The sequence below is a fragment of the Cydia amplana genome, chromosome 23 (assembly GCF_948474715.1).
Source record: "Cydia amplana chromosome 23, ilCydAmpl1.1, whole genome shotgun sequence".
Classification (NCBI taxonomy): Eukaryota; Metazoa; Arthropoda; class Insecta; order Lepidoptera; family Tortricidae; genus Cydia; species Cydia amplana.
In genome coordinates this window covers 122,024-128,475 of record NC_086091.1, presented here as the reverse complement: position 1 = coordinate 128,475, position 6,452 = coordinate 122,024, and the positions used below count along the sequence as shown (strand labels likewise).

General features: G+C 40.3%; 1 pseudogene; it reads left to right on the top strand.

Annotated features, from left to right (window-relative positions):
- Positions 1-499: 499 nt before the first annotated feature.
- LOC134658609 (uncharacterized) lies at positions 500-2,663 on the top strand (annotated as a pseudogene).
- Positions 2,664-6,452: the final 3,789 nt, after the last annotated feature.

Below are 6,452 nucleotides of genomic sequence, written 5' to 3'. Positions count from 1 at the left end.
CCATACGTGTGGGGTATCTATGGATAGGTCTTCAAAAATGATATTGAGGTTTCTAATATCATTTTTTTCTAAACTGAATAGTTTGCGCGAGAGACACTTCCAAAGTGGTAAAATGTGTGTCCCCCCCCCTGTAACTTCTAAAATAAGAGAATGATAAAACTAAAAAAAATATATGATGTACATTACCATGTAAACTTCCACCGAAAATTGGTTTGAACGAGATCTAGCAAGTAGTTTTTTTTTAATACGTCATAAATCGCCTAAATACGGAACCCTTCATGGGCGAGTCCGACTCGCACTTGGCCGCTTTTTCAGTTGTTAAGAGTCAGACCACAAGTTAACTTGGCAGCGAGTTTGATAGCATAGACTGTGCAAGTATAATTAGACGTCAAACTTCTATGAAATTATGACGTTTATAATAACACTTGCACAGTCTGTGCTACCAAACTTGCCGCCAACTTAGCTTGGGTTAGCCATGCAAAATATTAGTTATTATTGATCAGTGCAGTGCGATGCGCGCTTGGAATCGGACGCGCTTCACTGCATAATATCGAATAATATATTTATTCGCGATCGGCGTGACTTAGGTCGCTGCCCCGTATTTTTCGCGATGGGTTCACAACAACTCATAGCGAATGAGTTACTGGCGTTTGTACAGAATGCCATAGACACCATGGACGAAGTCAGCATCAGGCAGATCTGCAAATCGAGTTTCAATGAAGACGACATTTGCAGTGGCAAGGCGCTGCTCTTCCAGACGCTCGGCAAAACTGACCAGATGCCATCCCGTCGGAGGGATGGGGGGTGAAGAGTCTCCAGGACATAATCAAACTGTTCAAGGAGACCGATCCAGACGACGTGCCTGCCTTCGTTGCGAAGCAGCTAGACCGGTTACCACCGGTTACCTTCGACCACGTCGACGTCACCAGGCTGCTGAAGGACATTACATTCCTGAAGACGAGTCTGGCAGAAGTGCAGGCTAAGTTAGAGGTATCTAATAATACCATCAGTGAGCTACGTTCCGAATTGGCATTATTACGTAGTGCAAGTTCGGAATGTAGGTCAGATACCTCTAACATAGCCGTGTGTCACGTTGCGCGGAATGTGTCCATCGGCGGTTTAAAACCCGCGAATTTGGATGCGTCGGCGATTGCTGACCAGGCGACCGCCAACCCGCGCCCCGCCGCCCGCCCGTCTACGTCACCGGAGACGCGCACGTCACGCGAGAATACGTTAACCCCGGAACGTTCTTACGCTGCTACTGCCGCTAAGCCGCCTGCTGTGTCCAAGCCTAAGCAGCGGCCGAAGAAAGGGGTGCAGAGCCTACGTGAACATGTTCACAAGGACCACCAGCCGGCTCTAAGGGAGTCGCGATGCGACGAAGATGGTTTTAAAAAGGTGGAGAAGAGAAGAGAAGGAAACCAGCTCGTCAGAACCAGTGCGGTACCGCACCGACCGGACCCAATCATTTGCTGCGTCCTGCAACACCGTCGACGCTGCTGTATGTGTCCCGTCTACACTACCTTACGAAGGTCGATGATATCGTAAAGTAGGTATGTGAAAGCAAAAACCGGATTCATCCTGAGGGTCGCGAAGTTGGAATCTCGACACAATGCGAATTTTAATTCGTTTGTGGTGACCGTTCCGACTGAACATCTAGCGACCTTCACCAAGGAGGAGTTTTGGCCGAAGGGTGTCAAGTTTCGGCGGTTCCGCGGCCGGTTCCCTGACACTGCGGGGTTGCGTAATGCATCGCAATCATAATGTGTTTTTTAGTGTTTAGTTATATTTTTATAATATGTATGCTAGTTTTAAGGTATTTATGTATGGGCTACTAGTTGCCTGAAATAAACGATTTCATTCATTCATTCATTACTTACTAGTCTTTGTCCTGCGACTTTGTCTGCGCATCATATGTGAAATCAGCACGCGTGTGTAGACGCAAAACTGCCATCGCTGCTTAAGAATGCTTATCGCATTATATCTAGTACTTTAAATGGTTTTACATTTTATTGGTCTCTTTCTAAACTGCAAGGCCAAAACCGTCGACGACTGGTCTGGCCTAGTGGGTAGTGACCCTGCCTGTGAAGCCGCGGTCCTGGGTTCGAATCCCGGTAAGGGCATTTATTTGTGTGATGAGCACAGATATCCTGAGTCTTGGGTGTTTTCTATGTATTTATGTATTTGTATATTATATACTAGCGACCCGCCCTGGCTTCGCACTGGTTAACAAATTATACATAAACCTTCCTCTTGAATCACTCTATACATATATCTATTGAAAAAAACCGCATCTAAATCAATTGCTTAGTTTTAAAGATCTATTAAGCATACATACAGAGAGACAGACAGGGAAGCGACTTTGTTTTATACTATGTAGTGTTATCGTTGTCACAACACAAGCCTTCATAAGCTTACTGTGGGACTTAGACAATCTGTGTAAGAATGTCCTATAATATTTATTATTTATTTATTTATTAAACCCCTAGTGTGCACAGGCCCTTAAACCTTAAGAGCCCTACAATAAATTACAAAGGTCATACCGTCTTGTTTAGCCCTTTCCATATTTATTCATGAGTACATTTGGGATCGTATATAATTAAAGGTTTCGTTCCAGAATTAATAAGAGGGATGGAAGGAAGGATGCGAGATCGGATGGATAAAAATGAAAGGATTTTTGGGACACAATATGTAAGAATGTGGACGTAGAGGAAATAATTGATTTCAGAGGATATACGTATCTACGATCTACGGGTAACATAATAATGTGAGATGGTAAATTAAGTTTCGGTGGAACCTTTTATTCGAGACAAAGAAAAGTTATAAATATTGGTACTTATATGGCAAAAATTAAACCGATCCTCGGATTTTACTCACGGGATAATAATTTTCTTTAGCTTATTAAAAAATGTGTGCTAGACTATACTTCTTCAATTGTATGATTCCCTTTCATACGGTTCAGTTGACGGGCAAATGAGATAACTTTGTCTGGGAATAAACTTTCATCAATACAATCCAATTTGGGCTTGAAATATTCTGAAATCAAATTGTTCAAGGGACTTTGGGGAAAAAAATATATGGTTGTCTGTAAAGTCGGTCGGTCGGATAATAATTTTGCGTGATAACGTCATAAGAAAACATTGATGAAAAATTGCATACTTTTATACGTTACCATGGCGATCTGTCCACAACGTTACCATGGAGATTTGTCCACAACGTGACACTTTTTCGTGCATGCTAACGGTGTTCATCGATTTATAAGACGTATTTATGTGTTGTGTGTGTCTTATATTATTGTAGGTGACAACAAAAACTCACTTATTACTACAAGTTCAGAGCTATAGTCAATCGCACTAGTACCAAAACAAGGTTGGTTTTTGTTTTTCCAATTAGTGAGTTTTGGTTGAACCATAATTACTGTTGAACACATTACCAGCTTTTTTTAAAAAAGCATTTTTAACATAATTATATATTTTTTGTGTCGTCGTCCGTATGCCTGTCCACTGGGGCCTTCATTTTTGAGTACCTATTTCGTCGACAAGCAGCGGCGCGGAAACAGTCCCCCCTCACGCACTCCTCTGGATTAATTTTATTAAAACGTTCCTTAATAACGAAAATCTACTCTGATCCCCAGGACTTACAGACCCTTTTCCAACCACCGACCCAAGCAAGCCGGATTATTGAAATTTACCGAATAAAGTCAAGTGGAATAATGAAAAGAAAACTTCATATATTTTTAATATCGTTTATTTTATCCGGTATACGATTCCATAAACACATTGCGATGAATATTATGGCCTGTACATTCAATATCAAATCAATAAAATGTATATTAGTAAATAATGTAAATATATATTATGATCTATTTAAATTATGTTGGCACTGATAACGTGACACGTGGTATCAAAATGGACGCTAAATATGGAACTTACAACGGAACTACAATTCCTCGGCCCGACCCCAATCCCAACGGCATTCTTCTAAACTTATAATATCGCTAATAAGTGTTCAAGGCCGTTCAAAGATTTGATTTAATACATGAAAGTTTTTCTTATTCATATGCCTTTTAATCCTAATAGACCTCCAATCATGGACATAAGAAGGAAGACTAATTACGTATATTTATCTGGACGAAAAGTATGATAATAATAATCATTGTGTTCATTACTGTCTTTAGTGATGTTGATGTCCTTCCTACATTAGAATCACCAATTTAGTCAGATACATTTAAGTTCTTTATTTTTACGTCTTTAATAACAGAACTTATTTATTGCTTTAATATACTCGTAGACCCTTAGTCTTTTATGACTCTTTTTTTGCAGTTTTTCAAATCATGGGGTAATAGTACTTAAAGGGTTAAACACGTCAGATTCCAAACACTATCAGTAAAACATTGATTTTATCTTATCCCCCACACCCGCGAATAAAAGAAACCCTACAGCTGCGATAGTTGTAAGTAGCGTATCGATTGGGGTCGGGCGAGAGTCCGGGCGGGGCGGTACAGCCTGTGAGATGGCCTGACGCACACTGAGTGTATCCGTGCTTGTATCTATTTCCTGCTTATGTGATCTGATACGTGAAAGATTTTATGTAGGGGACCAAAAACGTAAAAAAGTGTTAATTAATTTTGGAAAATATAAATAACTATTCAAACCACATTACGAAGAGGCCTATTTTAGGCTTAGAAATTTACAACTTGGTTTCATAGTTATTAATTTGATATTAGGTATCCGCAGTGTGCCTCAATCAAATCAAATCATGCCGAGACTTTCAATGTTGGAATAGGCCTTAAGAATCCGAATAAAAGAACGTTTTTACTTATGATTTACGACATTTCAGTCAACGCTATCTTATGCCCCTGTGTAAAATAATAACATTTCAAACGCTTATTTTTCTTATCCTCCTGTCAGGGTGAGTAAAGCTATTAATTTTACTTTTGCGAGATTTTTCTACAACCAAAATAAGTTAGTTCTATTTTTTGTTTTCCACGATGGTATTTGAACTTGGAAGGAATATACTGCAATAAATAGGTACACTCAGATAAACTCAGTTGTGCAGTCAGGCACTGACTAATGTCACTACTGAAGGGTGAAGTTGCTATGGAAGGACGTCGTCGCTACAGAAGGACATGGTGTCAGTGGCGGTGCGTTCATAGAACTCAAATCCCACCTACTTGCCGAATTTTTAGGTTAGAAGTTTTCTTTAAGCTCACGGAACAAGAAAAACGGAGTTGGGTAAGACTTGTGGATGAATGTGTTTGACGCGCCGCCACTGGTAGGTTAGACAAGAAGGGCGCAATGCGCAGGAGAGGGTCTAGCTCTTAATCTACTTCGAACTCCGATGGACGGAACATTGCGGTTTCCACTCAGGTACGTAACCAAACGTTGTACATCGTTTTATAATACAATTTTAAATCATCGCACAATTGACGGCTCTTAACGGTACAAAAATACATCTCACTACAACTAAACTAAAGGCGACTAGTCGCAGGCTAATTGCGATTAGTCGCAGCCCCGCCGGACTGACAAAAACTAACGATTAACATCAACACGTTACCAAACATCCGATAAAAATTTCCTTTTCATTTACACTAGTGTTATTAGGTACTTGCAAAAATGGTGGTAGCAAACTTTTGTCCATACAAAACTGCCCGAGCTACGCGGGCACTAAAATTGACATCGAAATTTACATGATTTAGATTCAGCTATGATACATGATGTTTTAAACGTTAATTTTACGAATTTGACATCTATATAAAATATATAGCGGTGTGCTAGCCAGTCGCGCTCTTTACAAGTCCGCTTGAGGCCTACCGAGGCCGAAAAAAATGGTTATAGCTTTAATCTTGTTATGATACGTCCTTGACATGGTTTGCAGTGCAACTCAAGTGCACCAATAAGTGCCTTATGAGACGAATTCATGACGAGCGAGCGCCTGGGGAACAATCAGCGAGAGCGATTGTCAAGGTCGTATCAAATGAAGATTAAACCATTCATAAATTGTTGAAATAGAATAGGCCTCCAGATTTAGACTGTGCGAGGCCGAAAGGCCTCATTCGGACTGGCGAAGCTTCTAAGCGCCTGCTAGCACAACGCTCGCTCCAACTTACAATAAATTCTAATTCATTTCAATTGGTGTTACAATACATTACTCACCGATTACCATACTATGTTAAACTTCCACATTCATCAATTATAAGAAAAATCTATTTTAAAATATCAACAATTTGGCACATTATCTTCCTGTTTTCTCAAAATACCCATAAAGAAAGCTTAAAGATTAGGAAGGGATGCCTTAATAACAAAATGTCGGCGTAAAGAGATAGCTAAGTATAACGAATACATATAGACCTACGAAGACTAGAGGGACGCATCCCGTACGATAGTGGGCGATGCCCTAGATACGAACAGCTACTATATAAGAGAGTCAGAGTGCCATCGACGACACGTGTG